The 23,016-nt window shown below is 44.3% G+C and overlaps 1 long non-coding RNA gene across 1 annotated transcript in view; it reads right to left on the bottom strand.

Annotated features, from left to right (window-relative positions):
- The window catches only part of LOC137641975 (uncharacterized), a 51,637-nt gene extending 29,052 nt beyond the window's left edge, over positions 1 to 22,585 (bottom strand). Inside the window, exon 1 of the long non-coding RNA XR_011044620.1 lies at positions 22,366 to 22,585. This is a non-coding gene — a long non-coding RNA (uncharacterized lncRNA). The remainder of the gene's footprint in view (positions 1 to 22,365) is intronic.
- Positions 22,586 to 23,016: the final 431 nt, after the last annotated feature.

Here is a 23,016-nt window from a genome sequence, read left to right as displayed (position 1 = left end):
CAACAACTCCTTGCAATTGATGTGAAGTGTCCTTTGCTCCTGATTCCATGTTCCCGAGCATTCCTGTCCGTCCAATGTCGCACCCCAGCCCGTGTCTGATGCGTCCGAGAAGAGACGGCGGTCGGGGTTCTGAACAGCCAAAGGTAGACCTTCCTTGAGAAGAAAGCTGTTCTTCCACCACGTTAGAGTAGACCTCATCTCTTCGGAAACAGGAACTGAGACCGTCTCTAGCGTCATGTCCTTTATCCAGTGAGCAGCTAGATGATACTGAAGGGGGCGGAGGTGGAGTCTCCCTAACTCGATGAACAGGGCCAGCGATGAAAGTGTCCCTGTTAGACAATGTTAGCATCGGTTCCTTCTCAGCATGCTCTGGATGCATTCTAGGGCTTGGTTGATCCTTGGGGCCGACGGAAAAGCCCGAAAAACTCGACTCTGAATCTCCATACCCAGGTAGACAATGGTCTGGGATGGGACGAGCTGGGACTTCTCTAAATTGACCAGGAGGCCCAGTTCCTTGGTCAGATCCATAGTCCATCTGAGATTCTCCAGACAGCGACGACTTGTGGGAGCTCTTAAAAGCCAGTCGTCTGACGGATCCGGACACAAGATCATGGTACTGCTGCACAGTCTGTGAACTGTCAACCATGGGGAAGCGAGGAAGTACAGCGACAACCCGAAACTGTCTTGACTGTCTGGGTAGTACAGACAACTCCTTATCGGGTTGCTGAGGTTGCCGCACTGCGTCACAACAAGTCACTCTATCAAGGACTAAGCTTGGACTGCATGTCTTGCAACAAAGCTCAAGGTCTATGGGAGCAGGTGTGGCAACAGACGGGGTTAGCGACTGAAGCGGAACCATTTACCCTCCCTGGAAGCATGTTATGCTTAAATAAAAGTCCATAGGAGGCTAAGCAGCATAAGGCTCCTCTCCAAATGACAGAGTCCTCAAGGGAATATCAGAAGGAGGGAGAACAGCACTTTCTCATCTACAGGAACCATATCCGAGAAAAGCTAAGTTCTCTCAGTGAGGGTTTCACTGGTGCAAAAGCAGCAGACCAGAAGGCAACGTTATGAAACTGCTTGACAGTCTATGAACTGTCAAAAACTGAACTGTCAACCACAACAGGAGCGTGAGGACATACAGCACTGGTGTATAAGTAGCAGACCAGAAGGCAACGTCATGTAACTGCATGACAGTTTGTGAGTTGGCAACAACCAAAGATGTGTGGGGAAGCCTCAACTCCTGCCTGACTAGTTTGCTGCTGGCGAGTGGCGGTAACCACAGTGTGTTGCGGAGGCTGACACACCGTGTCAAAACACGGCAGCTTGTGGTAGCTCCCGCACGGCAACGGAGTGCTCTGTGTGTGGGAGTCATCATACATCTGGCAGGGTTGACTGTGCATGGGTGGAGGAGCTCTCACAACAAGAGTGTGAGAGCATGAAGCCATGCCGGGCACACAACCGTGGGAGGTGTAGGCCCACAGGTGCATCGTCAACCTTCTCCGCAGTCGGAGTGTGGGAGCTGGCAACAACAAAAGCAGAGTGCTGGTGCGTGGGAGGGGCTGCGGTGGGTTGAGGAGCATGCGGTATGGTATGCAGAGCATGCTGTAAGGTATGCAGAGCATGCTGTAAGGTATGCAGAGCATGCTGTAAGGTATGCAGAGCATGCTGTAAGGAATGCAGAGCATGCTGTAAGGTATGCAGAGCATGCTGTAAGGTATGCAGAGCATGCGGTATGGTATGCAGAGCATGAGGTAAGGCATGCGGCTCATGCTGCATGGTATGCGGCTCATGCTACATGGTATGCGGAGCATGCTGTAAGGTCTGCAGAGCATGCTGCATGGGCTGAGGAGAATGCCGCATAGTGCTGGAACCCGGCAACTCCTGATGCGGCAGCTCACGCATGTTAGCAGATGGTGCAGCAAGAACATGCGTCTGGCAGTGAGGACTGCGCATCGGTGGAGGAGCTCTCACAGGTGTGGTGTGGGAGCAGGCAGCCGCAGTATCTGCTGAGCGCACAACCTCGGCGGGTTGTAGGTAAACAGGCTGCATTGTCAACCTTCCAGCATGATACTCCTGCATGAAGGAGCAAGCTGAGACTGTATAGTCTGCAGCATGGACCACTAGGGTCTATGAAAGACAACAACAAACGGAGCTACTGTCCGTTGTGACTGAGGGTCTAAAACAGCTGGTGCGGCAACAGACGGAGTTACTGCCTGTTGCGGTACCACCTAGCCTCTCTTAGGAGGTGTGCAGTTGTCGTACTGCAGCGAGTCCGAACTGACCCAGTGGCTACACCTAGGCCGTTGGACTTGCGCGGAAGGGACCGACTTGCACTTAAAAGCTGCAAGATTTGGTCCATGGTTTCTGCGAGAAACCTCTTCCGCAGACGAGGAATAAATGGGCTCTCTCGTCTTTGTGTGGGTGGGGTGATCACGTCGGCAACGTGTGTAGATACACCCGAAACCACAGAGGGAAACGTCTGTTCGTCGATCAAGGCCTGATGAACCCATAAGTCCTTCGACATTACTTCTCCCCTGGGCTTGGGAGCTTGTAAGAGGTATCGGACTAGGTGAACAACTGGCACGAACAGACGAACCCTCGAACGCAACACTGTAACACTTTGCGCATATCACTTTATCACTTTTGATTTTCTGTTTGCACTTATTTCACTGAACTCGAAACTTTAAGTGGTTTGTACCTGAAACACGCAATCCTATCCTTCATTAAAAGGTAGTAATTGCGAAAACAGTATTACAATGTAACAGAAAAACATAATGAAAGATAAAGAATTCAGTGGCTGGAAAAGAGACTAAACACTAGATCAAATAAACTACGTTTAAAATCTCTCACCGCATAAAGCCTGGGAACAAGAATAAAACTCTAGAAACGTTTTACCTTCTTCCCCTCTATCGACTAGGGAGAAGAGCAAAAAAAAAAAAAAAAGAAACGAGAACAAAGTTACCCGCTTGAACGAAACGTTTATCCTCCTCTCTCTCCCTCCGTCTCTATCTCTCTCTCTCTCTCTCTTGACTTAGAACCTGAGAGATGAGCCCAATTATATATATCGTTAAAACATATTATTTGTTAAAGGAAAAAAACTGAAAGGTTTCCCAAATAAAAAGTTCCTTTATTAGAATTAAGACCATTTAAGCTAAGAAAGAATGAACGAAACGCTAGAATCGGTTTACTCTAACTGCAACGTGAAACCGTGAATACTCTCTCTCTATCGTAACGATAGAGCGCAAGTTGAACGTTCTGAACGTCAACAACTGCGGAGACTAAACAAAACGTTAGTTCAACTTTGAAAACAGTACGAGACTTATCAAAGAAATTCTTTCAAAAACATAAAATCAAAATAGCATAAATTCTTAACAGGAAAAACGATATGACGAGCTCAATGTTAATTAACTTCGGTTCCAAGTAAGGACCGCCTACTATTAGGAAAGGTCGCATATTTTTTTTTTTTTTTTTTTAAGGAAAGTTAATCGAAGAGGCCTATAAATGGCGGAGAGATATAAAATAAAAAGTGAAAGAGAGTCTATACTCTCTTCGACACCAACACTTCCGTCTAAGGGAAGGGTTGGCCATTAAAAAGTGAAAGAGAGTCCATACTCTCTTCGTCACCATAATTAATTCAAATTAATTCCAAAAGCTTGCTAAGCTAAAGATAAAGCTTCCTGAATAGCGAAGGCTAAACTCTAGAGCAAATACATCACCAAATCGTGAACAATAACTCCAGAATCAACAGCGTATCCAAGTAGGTCTAGCCGGTGGAACGACAGAGGAAAAATTGAGTTCTTGTTGACAAGAAGTACTTGAGTACCTGCTCACAGATGGCGCTGTTGTGTACACTCCCACTTGTATAGCGATCGCTGGCGTATCCCGACCGTAGATTTCTGTCGGGCAACAGAGTTGACAGCTACATGATCATCGGGTAAGATTAATATTGAAAAATAGTATTTAAAACATTTAAGTTTGAAAGAAGAATGAACAAAACGTCAGAATCGATTTACTCTTTCTGCAAAGTGAAACCGTGATTCTCTCTCTCTCTATCGTAATGATAGAGCGCAAACTGCGTAGCATAAATAAACTAAACGTTAGTTCATCTTTGAAACAGTACGAAGACTATTCAAAGAAAATCTTTCATAAAATATCTACTAAAAAATATTCATTTAATAAGTTTTAAATCATTTGCTCTGTAAAAGTTATTTACGATTGAAAGGGCTCAACGTTGTTTAACTTCGGTTTCCAAGTTAGGACCGCCTACTCTCGGATTAGGGGAGGAATAGGTAAGGTCGCATATAAACAAATCATTAAAATTTATCTTGATGTTTATTATAAATGGAAAGCTAATCGAAGAGGCCTAATAAAGGCGGTTGAGATATAAAATATATAGAGGAAAATCTATAATTAACAACAACAATTTATAACGTGATAAGATAATTGCTAAAAGCCTAAAACACACTTCCGTACTAAGGGAAGGGTCGGCCATTTAAAAGTCAAAGAAAGTCCAAAAAAACAATCCAAAGTCATCAACAATTAAATCTATCCAAAAACGAGTTCAAGATTTAAGTTGAAGATAAAACCCCTGCAATGCGAAAGCTCAAACCAAAAGGAAGTACTTCACCAAGACTGTTGAAAAACTCCAGGTTAACAGTGAGTAATGGTACGTCTTGTCGATCAGACCGACAGAGAAAAATTGGGTCTTTTTACATGTATATGCGGTATCTGGCCGATAGTTGGCGCTAGTGGGCACACCCGCAACCTTCATAGCGATCGCTCGCGAGTTTTTGTGTGTTTTTCTGTCGAGCCGCCGGAGGCTCAGCTATTATATATTCACCGGCTAAGTTAAATATTTAAAAATTCAAATTCGTGGCGATCGCCGCCATGACAGTAGATGGTCATACATGAGAACTATTCCCAACATTCTTCAGAAATTCAAAGTCTCTGTTTTCAGAGGGGAGGAGGGAGGGCCCTTTTATATATGTATCCACCAGGTAAGTATATCTAAAAATTTATTTTATAATAAAAATACCATTTTTAAATATGTAACTTCCCTGGTAGTTACATATATATAGCTGATTCACACCATTGGTGGTGGGTTGAAAACCTCATCCCATTGGGAATTCGTATAATTATTAATAACTACAAATAGTAGTACTAACAATCTGGTTCTAACCTGATAAGGAAGCTGGTTTCACAATGATACTGCCTCATTTCGCCTGCATTCCTCAATAGACTCGGCGATCCACTCAGGGGGCTGTAAAAGTCTCTTGGGGCTGCCACAAGGTCCTCGACCTTAGCGTGGCTAGACCACCACCCTTGCAAACCTGGCATAGCCAAGGATACTGATTCTGGCGTTCTAACCTGATAAGGAAGCTGGCTTCACAATGATACTGCCTCATTTCGCCTGCATTCCCTAAGAGACTCGGTGATCCATTCAGGGGGCTGAAAAGTCTCTTGGGGCTTCCACAAGGTCCTCGACCTTAGAGTGGCTAAACCACCACCCTTGCAAACCTGGCATAGCCAAGGATACTGATTCTGACCACCTACTCCAAATTTTTTTTTTTTTTTCTTTTTTTTTAAACTAGCTTGAGTTCCATCCCAGACTGACGGAAGGTTGCGACAACCTTCACAGACAACCTGTAAATACATTAAAACTGATTTCGATTTGCATTCCAGATTGACGGAAGGTTGCAACAACCTTCACAGACAACCTGTGAACATATTAAAATTAACTTGACTTGCATCCCAAACTGACGGAAGGCTGCGACAACCTTCACAGACAACCTGTGAACACAAGTACAAGAAAAAAGGCAAGGGTATATATTAAGTTATCGGGAAGAGGCAATAGACCCTTCTCCAACTACGAAGCCGGAGGTAACGTACGGACCCAGGGAACAGCAATCCTCATACTGGGTCTGGACATCTTTGAGATAGCAGTCTGTGAAGATTGATTTCCTTCGTCAGAAAGTAGGCTTCAAAATTGACTTCATTCACCTATTGTGTTTGTAAGCCATAGAAATTGCTACAGCTCTAACCTCGTGTGGTTTTACCTTAAGGATAGGGAAAACTTCTTACTCACAATCTTGGAGAGTTTCCCTTATAAAATCCTTAATGAAAAAAGCCTGGGTATTCTTTGATAAAGGCAAAGAGGGCTTTTTAACTGAGCATCAGAGGCTGTCTGTCTCGTCTTTGAAAAGAAAGCCTAGCTGAAGGGAGCAAATTGCATTGTCTCCATTAAAGCCCATCTTCTTGCTGATGGCTTTTAGCTCTCCTAATCTTTTGACTGTAGCCAATGAAATTAGGAAAAGAGTCTTCTTGGTAAGATACTTCCAAGATGCCTTTTCCAACTGTACAAACCTACTTGAGGTTAAAAAGGCCAGGACTACATCCAGGTTCCACGAGGAGGTTGGATTGTCCTTCCTCTTAGTCGTCTCAAAAGATCTAATGAGATCTGAGAGATCCTTGTTACCTGACATGCCAATGTGTCGGTTACAAAAGACGGAGGTTAGTATGTGCGGTAACCCTTGATGAAAGGCACAGCTAGCTTCTCTTTTGTACGCAGATACAACAGAAAACTCTGCTATATTGACTACTGTATAGAGTTATTGGTAGAGGAAAGTCTATTATTCCTACACCACACTCTAAATATGTCCACTCGGATTAGTAAACCCTAATAGTGGTAATGATCTGGGGGTATCTACCAGCCACTCCATCATCTCCGCAACCCAATGTCTCATGGGCCAAAAAGGAGCTATCATGGTCATACGGCCGTTGGGCGAATCCCTGAATCTTTTCAGGACTCTGTCCAGGATCTTGAATGGAGGAAAAGCGTACACGTTTAGACCTTCCCAGTTCAGAAGAAAAGCGTCCACTGCGACTGCTTCCTGGTCTGGTACTGGAGAGCAAAATACCGGCAACCTCTATGTCATTTGTGAGGGGAAGAGGTCTATCGAGTGTTGACCCCACAACATCCAAAGGCTGGTGCACACCTCGTGATGTAGGGTCCATTCTGCAGTAAGAACTTGCCTTCTTCTGCTGAGCAGATCCGTCCTGACGTTTTTCTCCCCTTCTATGAAGTGAGTAGTCAGGGCTTGGTGAATGGCCACTAGCTCTTTGATATTTATGTATCATTTCCTCTGAGACTCTATCCACAGATCCCTGTTGAGAATCGTATGCGTCAAACAGGGACGAAATTGACCTCTCTAGTTCAGACAGATCAGACACTTGAAGCGTGCCGTGTGCGCGAACTAAACCGTGTGCTGATTGCTGTGAGGGATCATCAACCATAGCCGGGTGACACTAGGGGAAAGTCCTTGCGACCTTTCCGGAGTGTCTTGAGCGCGATCTGACCCGATTATCATCCCCAGAAAAATGAAATTCTGTGAGGGTGTTAGTTAAGATTTGGCCAGGTTACCATCAGACCTAACTGTTGCATTAAGGGCATTATCCTTTGAAGAGCCTCTAGACACTTTACTTGTGATTCTGCTCTGAGTGGTCAGTCGTCCAGGTACAAAGAAAATCCTTACTCCCTTTATGTGAAGCCAGGGAACCACGTTGGACATCACCCGGGTAAAAAATGTAAGGAGTCGTGCTCAGTCCAAAACCGAGTGGTTTGAACTGATAATGGTCTCAAGGAACACAAGCCTTAGAAATTTTCTGTGGTCCGGGTGTATCGAGATATGGAAATACGCATCCTGCAGATCCAAAGACACTATCCAGTCTCCCTGTCTGTTGCCTGTAAGGGATGACACTGAAGTTATCATGGCAAATTTTACTTAGCTGACGAACTTGTACAATGAACTGACGTTAAGAACAGGTTTTCATTCCCCGCCCCCGAGCTTTTCGGAACTAGGAAAAGTATGTTGTAAAATCCCCTCCGAGGAGGTGTCCTCTACATTTCTATGACTGATTTCGACAGCATAAGCCTCACTTGCTCTTAAAGAGCAGCTGCCTTGTTTCCTGAGTGGACTGTTGTCAACTCTAAGTGTATCGACGACATGGGAGGCCTCGCACGTCTCACTTTTTTATTCGGTTTGTTGTTTTGGGAATCTGCGATTTTGACCTCCAGCCGCAATCCTCTGAGTTCCCCTTGAAGGAGCTCTCCCACGAAAGAGCTGACGAGGGAGAAGAGCCTCCTTTTGTATCCTTGCTAAAAAAACTAGCTGGGAGGACTTATTTAGTAGTCCTAGAGAAAAAATCTTGCGCAGCCTGTTAATCTCTGAACAAGGGACAAACCTGAAGATATGAAGGAACAACACATAGTCCTCTTTTTAAGAGCTCCAGCCGTGAAAAGGGCGGAAAGTTCGATGGGGCCATCCCTCCCGGCCTTATCCAGACAGGCAATCGGATGCATCTGAGCCTCGTTCTTAGGGTCTGTGGCTTCTGCGAGAGTTCCGAGAGTCCAGTCCGTAAGGTTGAAGACTTCTATTATCTAAAAGTTTCCTTCAGGGGTCCATTTCAGAATTGGATCACATAAACTTCGACTTGCTCATGGTTAACCTGAGTGAGGAGTTAACAAGTCTGGAGAAGTCTCCCTGGGAGGAGGCAGGAACTCCCAAACTGAGAACTTCCCCCAGACGAATACCACACACTAGATCTGGAAGCCAGTCGAGTTTGAGGAAAAGAAAAAGGAGGCCTTCCCTAGATCCTTCCTCTTGGATGTCCATTGGTTGAGAGTTGAGAAAGCTCTCTTAACCGATCTAGCCAGGACCATCTTCTTGAAGGAGGATGTTTCGGGGATCTGCCCTTCAAAAACTGAGAGGGCGGGCTCTGAGGTATAGGTTGAAGAAAAAATCTTCTGGATACATAGATGTTAACACTGTCAGAAGTTTTTTTTTTTTTAATCAGCTGTCTGTAATGAATCCTGAGATTCGTCTTCTAATTCGGCTAATGGAACATCGATTCCCTGATTCGAATGAGTAGGAGACATAACCGCGTCATCCTGTCGGTTATTGTCTTCCAAAAATAATTCATCTTATCCTGAAGAAATCTTGTGAAGGATATCATCCAGTTGCAAAGAAGCATCACGTTTATGCACTGTAAGCCTCGAGGGAGAGATAGGTTCCAGTGCTTCCAGCATAAGATCATCACGCTGTAAGGAAGCATCAACATCTGTAAACCCATGCAAGGGAAAATCTTGATCGCGTGCGTCCAGCATGTTGTATGTCAACAGCGTGACGCGAAGGAGCGTTAGTTGCGCGTTCAGAAAATCGCGAAGGAGAGATAAAAAAACTTTTCTATCCTGTTGCGAGGACAAGTCCCGACTATACGAGTCCATCATGGGTCCAGATTGAGACTGTTGTATGTTTCCATGAGAGGTATCAGACTAATGCATGTGTCCCGAATGCCGTGAGTCTGCCGCGAGCTGTGAGGAAGCATTAGTATCGCGTCCAGTCAATCGCAAAGAAGAGACAACTGTTTGTCTATAGTGACGTGGGACAACACCTGACTGCATGCGTCCAGTATATGTCCAGACTGCCGCATGCGTCCACTTTGCTGTGAGTTTCCAGACTGCTGCATGCGTCCAGATTGCCGTGAGCTATCAGCATGTCGCATGCGTCTCGCATAAGCGATAGTTGCGCGATCCGCAGATCGCAAACGAGACTATTGCTTGTCTATAGTGATGTGGGGACAAAACCTTACTGCATGCATCCAGCATATGTCCAGGTTGCCGTGAGCTTCCGGCCTGTTCAGAATGCCGTGAGCTGACGCATGCGTCCACCTTGTCGCTTACCGCAATGCGAGCTGATCGCTGCGAGGGAGCGTTGCTGAGTATCGGAGAACTACGCTGTCCGATAATATCGGAAGACCGTTTTCTTGGTCTATTGCTGTCCTTAGATTCTAATAGACGCGATTTTTTCTGCCAGAGAATCGTAAGCGTCCAACAGAGACGAAATCGACCTCTTTAATTCAGACAAATCAGATACATGATGAGCGCCAAGTGCGCCAATTGAACGATGTACTGATCGCTGCAAGGTATCGTCAACTGTCAATACTTCCACATCAACTGTCGATACTTCCAGCACGTCTTGTGCGCGATGTGAAACGTGTATCGATCGTTGTGAGGGATCGCTTGAATGTAGTGGTTGGCGCCAACCACGTCACAGTTTTGCGTCGTCCGACGAAGACGCAGACATTTCAACCTCGCCTTTCCAGTGGCGAGGGGGAGCGATCTGGGGATTGTCAACATGATCGCTCGAGGGGACGTCCATTCGCTAATCAAGGTCTGCCATATCCTTTGGCCTTTCGACATTCCTTCTCCCAGGGGTTGGGGAGCATGGAAGAGGTCCCGGGCTGGGATTATGACGGACACGAACGGACGCACCCTCAACTGCACTGACATTGAACACTAGCACTTTTAATTATTTCACATTAGATCTTAATAGACCTTCCCGTTGCGAGAGATTATACTCTTTCGTGAAGGGCTAGAAAGAAAATACAATAGGATATATGATTAATATTAGTGTTCCCAAAATCGAAATATAAAATAACGATAAAAGTAACTGTGAAAACAAAAAAAGATTGTCAAGAGTATTACGCATCGTAGATTGACTGCATTGCGTCATTTATGTGCCATTGAACACTAGCACTTTAAACTATTTCACATTAGATCATAATAGACCTACCCGTTGCGAGAGATTATCCTCTTTCGCCAAGGGCCAGAAAGAAAATACAATAGGATATATGAATAATATTAGTATTCTCAAAAGCAAAATATTAAATAACAATACAAGTATTGTGAACAAAAACGATCGTTTAATATCTGACATCTCCCTTTGTAATACTACAAGTGTAAAATGACTGTACGCTCGAGAAAACTCTAAATCGAAAATTGACTAAGGGAAATATATTACTAGGACAAATATATACATGAAAATAATATATTTCCCTACATTATAAACATACTTATGCTTACTAAGCTAATATTTTAAAAGATTTCTTGCAAGAAAAGAAAATAATTCACATAATGCAAGTTATACTAAGCAGATTACGTCACAGGATTGTGACGTCATCACAATGGCGGACTGAATTCCTTCAAAGTAATCACATTCCGCTCAGCTAAGAGTTACGTCACAAAATAGTGACATCACAATGTTTTAATGTAGAAATGTCTTCCTTCTATTATAACTTTAAGAGTTGTTCGTTAATAAAGTAGGGGGAAAAATCTTTGATTCCTCAATGTAAGAACATAGAAAGAAAACAAATACATACATGCTCCCTGCTAATTACAGTGCGGGAAGTAAAAGCAGCTCGAAAGCTGGTCTAGCCCTACACACAAAGTTTAACAACAGAAGAGCCATCTTGAAAATCAAGTTCAATTAAACTGTCCAAGTTGGACCAGCAAAATACTATCCTTTACAATATCTTCGATAGTTGAAAGGCAGCGAAAGCTATTAACAATAATCAGACAAAGGGTACTTGAATAAAGTAATATATCCACGAAACGAATTCCTGAGGAATTCACTCGATAAACGACAGAGAATTTCTGAAGAATTTTGGGAATAGTTCTGATAAACTATGAGAGATGGCGCTCATGTATGACCACCTACTGTCATGGCGGCGATCACCACGAATTTGAATTTTCTGTCGTACCACGTCGAAACGCGAGATTTAAGCTATATATATGTAACTACCAGGGAAGTTGCATATTTAAAAATGACAAATTCGTAGATAATTTGTATTTTTCGTAACTATACAAACCTTAGCTATTTAATTGGGGTAATACTTTCGACGTAGCTGAAATGACAAGCCATTAATTTTTAATAAGGGTTTACTACCCGCACAGCTAGTTAATGGGGGTAGGGGAGGGTAGCTTGCTAAACACACCCCGCCCCTCCCCTCTCACACACCTGTGCTTGAGCTCATTTTGCTTGGAGGTGGGACTTCAAGGGGGATAGGGCTAGCGTACAAGTTTGGTTAAATAGCTAAGGTTGGTATAGTTAGGAAAAATACAAATTATCTACGAATTTGTCATCTATTCCGTAACTGGAATACAAACCACGCTATTTAATAGGGGTGACTCACCCATTAGGAAGGGTGGATGTCCCAGCCAGTCTGGCTTTTGGCTTTGCCCGGGGGCTCCTTATTTGAGTGTGTAAGTACTCAAGAAATAAGGAGTCCCTGCACCTCGCTAAAACCTTGCTACGCAAGGTCTGCGGCCTACACAAGCTGTGTGTGAAAGTATGAAGTGTGGCTTGTCCTAGAAAGTTGTTCTGAAGTTCTTTAGATGGAAACTTGTAGACTAGGACTTTCCCAATACCACCTCGTCAGGGTATGGGGACGTAACAATATTAATATTAATACTAGGAACACAAGGGAGCATGGTTTACCTGCAGTGGTTTGAGGTCAGCTATGCAGAGAAACTAGGATGCTGCTTTCCCCCAAGAGAGGGGATAATGAAGACAAGAATAAGGGCCAGTCAAACCTTTTCATTCATGCAGACTAAAACCGGGTAACAATGCCCTCAACCTTCTGCTACTTGTCCAATAAGGAGCTTGAGGTTTTAAACCAGCTGTTGTGCAGCCACCACAGTACCGATAGAGAAAGTATCGAGTCTCCTGTGGGTCACGTCTTGCAGGTAGTGGGATGTGAACGTTGTTTGCCATATCCATACCTCAGCTTGAAGAACCTGCATCACTGAAAAATTTCTTTTGAGGGCCAGGGACGTAGCTATGACCCTGACATCATGTGGTCTGGGGCGACGTGACGGAGGAGGGTCTGGATTCAGTGCCAGGTCAACGACACTGCGAATCCACGCAGAGATGATGTTCTTGGTGACCCTCCTCTTAGTCCTTCCTGTGCTGACGAATATTGCTGGCACACGAGGGCATGGTACGAGATGGTCTGGGTCATCTGTTACAGTACAGAGACTAGAAATCCAAAAAGAAGTTGAACCGAGGATCTGCTACTCCTGGATTCTGAGTCTTAGCAATAAGCTCAGGGACGAAGCTTAACGTTACCTACCACCATCCCCTTGAATGGGCGATGTCATACGAGAGACCATGAAGTTCGCTGACTCGCTTGACCGAGGCCAAAGCTAGCAGGAACACCGTCTTCCAGGTTAGGTGGCGATCTGATGCCTGGCGTAATGGTTCATAGGAAGGTCTCTTAAGAGACCTGAGAACTCGAACCACGTTCCATGGGGGAGGTCTCACTTCTGACTGAGGGCAGTTAAGTTCATAACTCTGTATGAGTAGAGAAAGTTCTAGCGATGAAGAAAGATCCATTCCTTTCAGCCTGAAGGCGAGGCTTAAGGCTCAGCGATAGCCTTGCACTGCCGAGACTGATAGGCGCATTTCTTCACGCAAATACATGAGGAACTACGCTATTGCTGGAATAGTGGCATAGAGTGGAGAGATACCCCTTCCACGACACCAACCACAGAAGACTTTCCACTTTGCCTGATAAACTGCTGCTGAAGAATTTCACAGGTGTCCAGACATCCTGATTGCAACTTGTTGCAAAAATCTTCTCTCAGAGAGGAGATGCCGGATAGTCTTCAGGCGTGAAGTCGTAGTGAACCTACGGCTTTGTGGAAGATGTTGGCATGTATGGAGGAAGTTCTCTTGGCGGCTCCATTAGGAGTTGCAGAAGGTCCAGGAACCACTCTGCGTGATGCCATAGCGGAGCTATGAGGGTCATTGAAAGATTGACCAATGTTCTGGTCTTGTTGAGTACCCTCCTCATCAGACAGAACGAGGCAAAGGCGTAAACGTCGATGTTGTCCCACTGTTGTTGGAAAGCATCTTACCAGAGAGCCTTGGGGACTGGGACTGGGGAACAGTACAGCGGGAGCCTGAAGTTCAGGGCCGTTGCGAAGAGGTCCATGACAACAAGGACAGAAGACTGTCCACTTTGCCTGGTACACTGCTGTTGAAGACTTTCATAACTGTTTAGACATTCTCTTCGCAACTTGTTGCGAAAAGTCTCTCTGCGAGAGGAGACGTTGGATAGTCTTAGGTGTAAAGTCGAAGAGACTGGACAGTCTTGTGAAAGATGTTGGTGTGTGGTTGTTTGAGTAGATCTGGTCGTGGAGGAAGTTCTCTCGGGTGATCTACTACCAGTTGCAGAAGGTCCAGAAACCACTCTGCATGATGCCATAGTGGAGCTATGAGGGTCATCATTAGACTTTTGGATGCTCTGGTCTTGTTGAGCAGTCTTCTCATCAGACAGAATAGGGGAAAGGCGTACACGTCGATGTTGTCCCACCATTGTTGAAATGCACCTGCTATAGAGCCTGAGGGTCCAGAAATGGGGAACAGTACAGTGGGAGCCTGAAGTTCAGGGACGTTATAACAGGTCCCCAGTCAGGGAAACCCACAAGTAAGAACCTTGTTGGCTATCAGAGGATTCCAAGACCATTTGGAGCCCACTATCTGAGTCACTCTGCTCAGGTTGTCTGTGAACACATTCCTCTTGCCCAGAATGAAGCAAGTTGATAGGAGTCAACAAATGATCTTCAGTCCATCTTAGAATCTCTACTGCAAGATGGCATAGGTACTGATAGAAGGTACCGCCTTGTTTCTTTATGTAAGCCACCACTGTGGTGTTGTCGCTCATCAATACCACAGAGTGACCCGCCAGCAACTGTTGGAACTGTTGAAGAGCTAGGAATGTTGCTCTTACCTCTAAGAAATTTATGTGCTGGTACCTTTCGGATTCAGACCAAAGGCCTGAGATTGTGTGATGCAGCAAGTGGGTTCCCAATCATTCTTTTGATGCCTCTGTAAAGAGCAACAAGTCCGGAGAAGGGACAAGAAGATCTAGACCTCTGCAGAGGTTCTCCTCTGCACCCACCATTGAAGATCCATTACTTGATCCTGGCCTACTGTCACTAGGACATCTGGGGACCCAGTGTGCTGGTCCCATAAGAACTTTAGATGCCACTAGAGGTATCTCATCCTGAGGTGGCTGCTGGGAACAAGACAAATCGGTGAGATTAGATGACCTAGGAGGCACAACCACTGACGGGTTGGTATGTCTTCTCCTCTGAGGAAGGAACGGGCCACTTCTCTCAGTCCGTGTACTCTGTCATCCAATAAAAAGACTTTTTGAAGGTCTATGTCTATGATCATACTGAGGTAAACCAGTCTCTAAGATGGAAGCAGTGATGACTTCTTGAGATTTATCATGATCCCCAGATCCTGACAAAACTCAAGAAGCATGTCCCGATGATGAAAAAGGGTCATCTTTGAGTCTGCTAGAACTAGCCAGTCGTCTAGGTATCTTAAAAGACAAATGCCATTCTTGTGAGCTCGTGATGACACTGGGGCGAACACCCTGGTGAAGACCTGGGGTGCTGTCGAGAGACCACAACAGAGGACCTTGAATTGGTCATGTCTATCCTTGTGTATGAACCTGAAATGCTTCCTTGAAGACGGATGGAATGGGATCTGGAAATATGAGTCTTGGAGATCCAATGTGCACATGAAGTACTACGGTCTTACTGCTTGAATGACCGTGTCTGCCGTCTTCATACTTAATGGAGTTTGAAGGACAAAACTGTTCAGGGGCAAGAGATCCATGACTGGTGTCAAGCCTCCACACGACTTTTTCACAGGAAAGAGTCTTCTGTAGAAGCCTGGGGATCTGTCTAAGACCTCTTGGAGAGCACCCTTCAGCAGCATGGTCTGGACTTCGGCCTGGAGAGCCAGCTCGTTTATGGATCGCTTCATATCAGAGTTTAGAGGAATTGTATCTTGAGTCACAGTAGGGAGAGATTGAACAAAGGGGACGGGATACCCTCCACCGACCACTGCGATCGTCCAGAAAATCAACCCTGTGATGCTGATACCTCTGCCAGAGGCGTTGCAGGCATCCTACCACTGGTGGACTGATGAGAGGATTGCCCTCGCTAGTGGGAGCGGCCGCCTCGACCGCCCCTCTACCCCCTTTCTTTCCTCTGAAAGGCTTTGTCCTTCTCTGGTCCGTGGACTGAAAGGGTTTCTTAGACACCTTTGATGTTCTTAGTTGAGAATTCAAGGGACGTGAAGAGCTGGACTGATCTTTGGAGGGTTGGGAAGCCCTCCCATGAGGCCGAGAAGTCATGGGTTTATGGAGGAGAGAATCCTTGGAGGATTTTCTCCACCTATCAGCTGCTCCTTCTACCTCTTCAGGGTTGAAGAGAAAAGTTCCTCGAGGGTTGAGTTCCGAAGGCGCGTGACCACCACTTTTGGCACCTGCCTATGGAACCTTTCAATCACTGTATCCCATATCTTCAGAATTGCATTCGCCCACAAGTTGACCATGTGGTGTGAAAGGAATTCTAAGGTCTGGGTACCTGACAGAAGGAAGGACTCCAAGGACTGTCTTATTGAATCCTTCGAAAGATCCTAGGATCGAACAATCTGGTCCAACGACCCCAACCATACGTCAAGCCATGAAGCAGCTTGCATTGTGTACTTCGCGCCTCTCTCTAAGTTGAGGAGCTCAGAGGCAGAAAGGGAGGCCATCAAGGAAGCTAGTCTCTGTACTGGGAAAACCCTGGTAAGAGATTCTACTAACGGGTCAAGAGTAAGGGGAGGACGAGGTTCGTCCTAGATCTCGAAATACTTCCTCTGAAAAGCGAAGGGAAATGGAAGAGATCGGGAGGAAGACTTTGCTAGTGGAGGACGTTGCCGGAGGAGTCGGATCCTCACTTGCTTTCGAAGTTGTGACCTCAGCACGTGAGACACTAGTCGACACGGCCGGTTTACTCGCTGTCGGAGGCAATTCTTGTGCTACTGTGCACCACTCGCGCGTGATTGTGCACGATTCACGCATGATGGCGCGTGATTGTGCACGATTCACGCATGATGGCGCGTGATTGTGCACGATTCACGCATGATGGCGCGTGAATTGCAAGCAGAAGTCACAATTTTGTGCGCAACATATGGCAAACAAGGAGGAGGAGGCCTCTGAGGCTCTTGTGCAGCTGTAGCACCCTGTACTCTCACTGGAGGAGGAGAGCGGAGCCTCCGAGTTGGGGCAACGCATTGCATTGGCATGTATTGTGGTACAGCAGAGCTCGTAGGAGGGCATTGCGCATGCAAACGCTTACAAAAGACACCTCAGGCTTTGAAAGGCACTGAAGGCAGTATTGGACGAGGCTTCTCAGGGAGTTGGCCTTCAGAATGTCCTTGCCCAGTCAGAGGTCATTTAGGAGGAGGATCAGATGTAGCGCGACATGTGGATGGAGAGCGTGTGCGTCTATGTCGCCCTCATTAAGAGGATCTTCTCGATCAGGAACTAGGACATTTAGTGTTTGTGATCGTGAGCGCTTTGCTCACGAATGTAGTGTTTGCCTCGCGATCGTGATCCAAATCCGAAGCGAGTAGCTCGTGATCGTGAGCGCGTAGCTTGTGATCGTGAGCGCGTAGCTCGTGATTGTGAGCGCGTAGCTCGTGATCATGAACACGTAGCTCTTGATCGTGAGCATGAATCTCGTATTCGTGCGCGAGAACGTGCAGCTCATGATCTTGAGCACGCAGCTCGTGATCGTGAGCTTGGGCCACGTGATCATGGGCATCACGCCCTTGGTCGGGAGCGCTCAGCTCATGATCAAGAAGAACGTCTCCTTGAAGACGAACGCCTAGACCGAGATGCCTACAGTCTTTTTGGCATCAGTGCATAGCACTTGAATAAGAGCATCTTTGGAAAGAACGCTGAGATCGCGAGCGATCTCTATGATCCACTGAACGCCGTAAACAACGCTCTAAAGATGAGCGCAAAGCTCGTAAGGGTGATCGTCCTGAAGGTGTAGTCACTTGTCCTGGCGATTGGCAAGCAGGTGGGGCCATGACACTGTCACCAGTTCTGGGATGCTAAAACACAGGGCCAGAGACCACTTGATTCACTTCCATAATCGCAAGCCAAAACCAGCATTCCTTTCTTGTAAGAAAAGAAAAGACGAAATAGTAAAAAAAAAAAAAAAAAAAAACTACAGTACATCTGCCCCCCCAAAAAAGAGAATAGCTTCTGATAGGTGGGGGGGGGGGAGCTTCGTGCCAACTCTCACAACCTATTGTTCGATTTACTACTGTACCTTTGTTGCTGTCTCACAGGATACTTTTACAGGAGAGGGGGTTCCCAGCCCCCTCGTCCCGTCCCTTTTAGTCGCCTCTTACGACACGCAGGGATAACGTTGGCGCTATTCTAATTGTTTTATGCCCCCGCGGCCACAGTGATGGGAGATGAGAATGAGAGAGAGATTACAATAGAGGAAGTGAGGAGAGCACTAGATGAAACGAGAGTAGGAAAAGCATCTGGTATGGATGGTGTGAAAGCTGAGATGTTGAAGGAAGGGGGTGTGACTGTAATTGAATGGTTGGTGAGATTGTTTAATGTGTGTTTTGTGTTGTCAATGGTACCAGTAGATTGGGTCTGTGCATGTATTGTACCACTATATAAGGGTAAGGGAGATGTGCATGAGTGTTGTAATTCAAGAGGTATTAGTTTGTTGAGTGTAGTTGGAAAAGTGTATGGTAGAGTACTGATTAATAGGATTAAGGATAAAACAGAGAATGCAATCTGAGAAGTACAGGGGGGTTTTAGAAGAGGTAGGGGTTGTATGAATCAGATTTTTACAGTTAGGCAGATATGCGAGAAATATTTAGCAAAAGGTAAGGAGGTGTATGTTGCGTTTATGGATCTGGAGAAAGCATATGATAGAGTTGATAGGGAAGCAATGTGGAATGTGATGAGGTTATATGGAGTTGGTGGAAGGTTGTTGCAAGCAGTGAAAAGTTTCTACAAAGGTAGTAAAGCATGTGTTAGAATAGGAAATGAAGTGAGCGATTGGTTTCCGGTGAGAGTGGGGCTGAGACAGGGATGTGTGATGTCGCCGTGGTTGTTTAACTTGTATGTTGATGGAGTGGTGAGAGAGGTGAATGCTCGAGTGCTTGGACGAGGATTAAAACTGGTAGACGAGAATGATCATGAATGGGAGGTAAATCAGTTGTTGTTTGCGGATGATACTGTACTGGTAGCAGACACAGAAGAGAAGCTTGACCGACTAGTGACAGAATTTGGAAGGGTGTGTGAGAGAAGGAAGTTGAGAGTTAATGTGGGTAAGAGTAAGGTTATGAGATGTACGAGAAGGAAAGGTGGTGCAAGGTTGAATGTCATGTTGAATGGAGAGTTACTTGAGGAGGTGGATCAGTTTAAGTACTTGGGGTCTGTTGTTGCAGCAAATGGTGGAGTGGAAGCAGATGTACGTCAGAGAGTGAATGAAGGTTGCAAAGTGTTGGGGGCAGTTAAGGGAGTAGTAAAAAATAGAGGGTTGGGCATGAATGTAAAGAGAGTTCTATATGAGAAAGTGATTGTACCAACTGTGATGTATGGATCGGAGTTGTGGGGAATGAAAGTGATGGAGAGACAGAAATTGAATGTGTTTGAGATGAAGTGTCTGAGGAGTATGGCTGGTGTATCTCGAGTAGATAGGGTCAGGAACGAGGTGGTGAGGGTGAGAACGGGTGTAAGAAATGAGTTAGCGGCTAGAGTGGATATGAATCTGTTGAGGTGGTTTGGCCATGTTGAGAGAATGGAGAATGGCTGTCTGCTAAAGAAGGTGATGAATGCAAGAGTTGATGGGAGAAGTACAAGAGGAAGGCCAAGGTTTGGGTGGATGGATGGTGTGAAGAAAGCTCTGGGTGATAGGAGGATAGATGTGAGAGAGGCAAGAGAGCGTGCTAGAAATAGGAATGAATGGCGAGCGATTGTGACGCAGTTCCGGTAGGCCCTGCTGCTTCCTCCGGTGCCTTAGATGACCGCGGAGGTAGCAGCAGTAGGGGACTCAGCAGTATGAAGCTTCATCTGTGGTGGAAATGTGGGAGGTTGGGCTGTGGCACCCTAGCAGTACCAGCTGAACTCGGCTGAGTCCCTGGTTAGGCTGGAGGAACATAGAGAGTAGAGGTCCCCTTTTTTTGTTTGTTCTTGTTGATGTCGGCTACCCCCCAAAATTGGGGGAAGTGCCTTTGGTATATGGATGGACTACTGTACCTCATAAACAAATTTTATAGCTGTGCCAAGGCCGGCTGAAAACATATTATTTATTCTAAAAGCCTATACGTTTGTATACACGTAGGAACTAATCTAAATTATAAGGAGTGCTGTACAATAGTATGCGTCTTCTTAGGTTTACTGTATAATAGGGTTTATGGATGAAATTCTTGCCTTCCAACCTTTCACCCTCAGTACAACAATATTACCATTATCATAACCATTCTTTGATTCACTTATACCTAGATAGTATCTCTTTACCATCACTGTCATTGAATGCCCCTAATGGAAATTACATTATTCAAAGCTACATCATACAAAGATTGATTATTCCAGATGATCACACATCTCCTGAACATGAAAATAACACGTGTGGAGGCAGGGGTTGGGGAAGGTGGTACTGTAATTGATATACAGTACTATAACAAAAAAAAAAAATCTTGCTAAGAAACTGCATTAATTTTACCTCGGATCACAGCCTTGGCGAGTCCTCTTAACAAAGATCCAAACCAATCAGCTTAGGGAATATGAGGGGTCAGCTTGAGAAATAGATACATCAACTATAGATATAGTAGGCATTTATGTAAGCATTATGCATTACCAGTGGTGATGCTCAGCACTTGCAGGGTAAAGATTTTCTAAGGCAAACATTATTAAACCTCTTGCAACAATGCTACCCACCCTGTGTGACCAGGTGCATTCCCATTAATGATGAGATGCCAACTTAAAATACCCTAACCACTGTTGGCAATGAACTTTGAAAGGTAGGACTTTTGAAAAACTTGTGGACACAACTAACCACAACATCAATCCTCAGAATATTTAACGTTTTTGCTCTGAGGTGAAAGAAGGTGTAAGAGACCATACATCTTATTTGAACATTTCCAAAAAAAATTTTAAATGCCTAACTTAATAAGTTTAAATGGCGGGTAAAATTTCATTTACAGTCGGGGAATCATTTCTAACAGAAAATATATATTTTCCGGTAGTAAATAACATGATTTAACCAAATTTTACCTACATTTACTAAGAATACAGCTGTGTAAGAGGGTTCGCAGGGGGACGTTAGCACCCCCGTTAGGTAAGTACGTAAGGACACAGCTTTTAGGTTAGGTTAGGAGGGGAAGTTTAGTTTAGTTGGTGTCCATATTTTATACTCGCTGGAGGAACTGGCCGCTGATATATAAAGGCTACATTAGTTCAAAGTCAAAATGTACAGTACTGTACACACATAAGACCTCTTTGACATTAATTGGCCTCTTAGACCACATGAAGAGGAATATGAACTGGTTGATAGTTCAAAACCTTTGTTACGTTAGGTAAAGATGCATCAATGTTTTTCTGCCCTGTGTTAGGTTATGCTCGTAGGTACTCTAGTCCAGAGATAGGTTTTGTGTAATTTCCTAAACTCAAAAGCCCTGGTCTCCAAATGTAGTTCCCAATTATCATTATGCCTGGTGGGGGAGCATTACTGAATTAGCAAAGCATTTTAAATAGATATTAGATTAGTTAAAATTCCCATGGGAAACTGATATTATTGTACTGTATTACAGAATCATGTAACCTAAAGAAAAAGCTACTTTGTCCACTAGAAAAAGGTCCATTTTCTTCTAAAATAACACTAGTTTCTGTCGGAAATGAATAGATTCAATATACATATATATATATATATATATATATATATATATATATATATATAATATATATATATATATATATATATATATATATATATATATATATATATATATATATATATCTACTGATAATGGAGGACCCACAGTGGGAACTCGGGGTTTTGAGTGGGGAGAACATACTGGAGAAATGGTATATGCTGGTAAAACAAGCCTTTTCTTCTCTATACATTACCTTCTTGGATGTATAATAAACCGATGGAAAAATACGCTAATTATCTATATCCTATACTAACGGTATATATTTTTCATTTATTTGTTGACATTCTACGGGTCGGTTGTTGGGTTTTATTTTACATTATCCCTTTTGTTTCATAACGATTTTAAACATCACAGTTCAATTAATCATTAGTAGCACACAAGTTTAAAACATTAAAAATAAATCGCTCAGATCTGACTAAAACTATAATAGGTTTTATTGTAGTGTATTACATAACTTTACTGAAGACATGTTTTGTTGTACGCTCTGTCAGTCCACTACCGTCCAGCTTAGGCAGTAATGACAGTAAAAGTTAACACAACCTGATAATGGTTAGAATTAGTCTTAGGTAGAATATACGGTATTATTGGGCTTATTGGCAGCAGGTTGACAAATTTTGGCAGGTAAAGTTTTACTGTACAATGTAATACAGTACAATAATACCTTTTGTCCTAGGCCTGGTTACGAAAGTCTAAAATCCTTTACCTCATATATATCTCTCATGCGTTAGCTTAATGATCTGTCGTTGGCCTTTAATATCCAAAGAAGATCTTAATGTCGTTATTACACAGCGGTAGTTTGTGACAATAACCGAACATCACAATCCACAAACGACAAAATACTCTCGAGTAACAACAATCAAAATTCTATTAGCACGTAATGGAAGACCTCCTCTCCTAACGGGTTTCTTCTTCACTTTCTTCTTCTTCTACTCTTTCTTTGATTATGTAACATCACAAGTCTCCCTCATCGTCGTCATATTTCGGGCTATTGGGCAGAACACCTTTAATTTAGCGTTTATAACTCATAGACACTTTTAATGTTCATCTTATATATCCTAATTATTGTTTTTAAAGAGAGATTTCAGGGTCAATTTTGCATCATTGGTTGTTATGAAGAGCATGTCATGACGCCCCCAAGAGATTGTTGAAAGATAAAAGGTTGACCCAAAGTCCTTTAAAGGACCTTGGGTTGACCATAAGTGCCGAAATATCTCGAAATCTATAATGAAACTTCATGTGATAGTTATGAAATTCGAACAATCTACATTCATGATAAGATGAAAAATGATTTCCTCCCAAATAAACAACATTGCATCAACTTTTGATCTGTATATAATTCAGATTGGAGACCTTG

Source organism: Palaemon carinicauda, chromosome 6 (genome assembly GCF_036898095.1).
Source record: "Palaemon carinicauda isolate YSFRI2023 chromosome 6, ASM3689809v2, whole genome shotgun sequence".
Classification (NCBI taxonomy): domain Eukaryota; kingdom Metazoa; phylum Arthropoda; class Malacostraca; order Decapoda; family Palaemonidae; genus Palaemon; species Palaemon carinicauda.
This window is presented reverse-complemented; position numbering and strand designations above follow the sequence as displayed.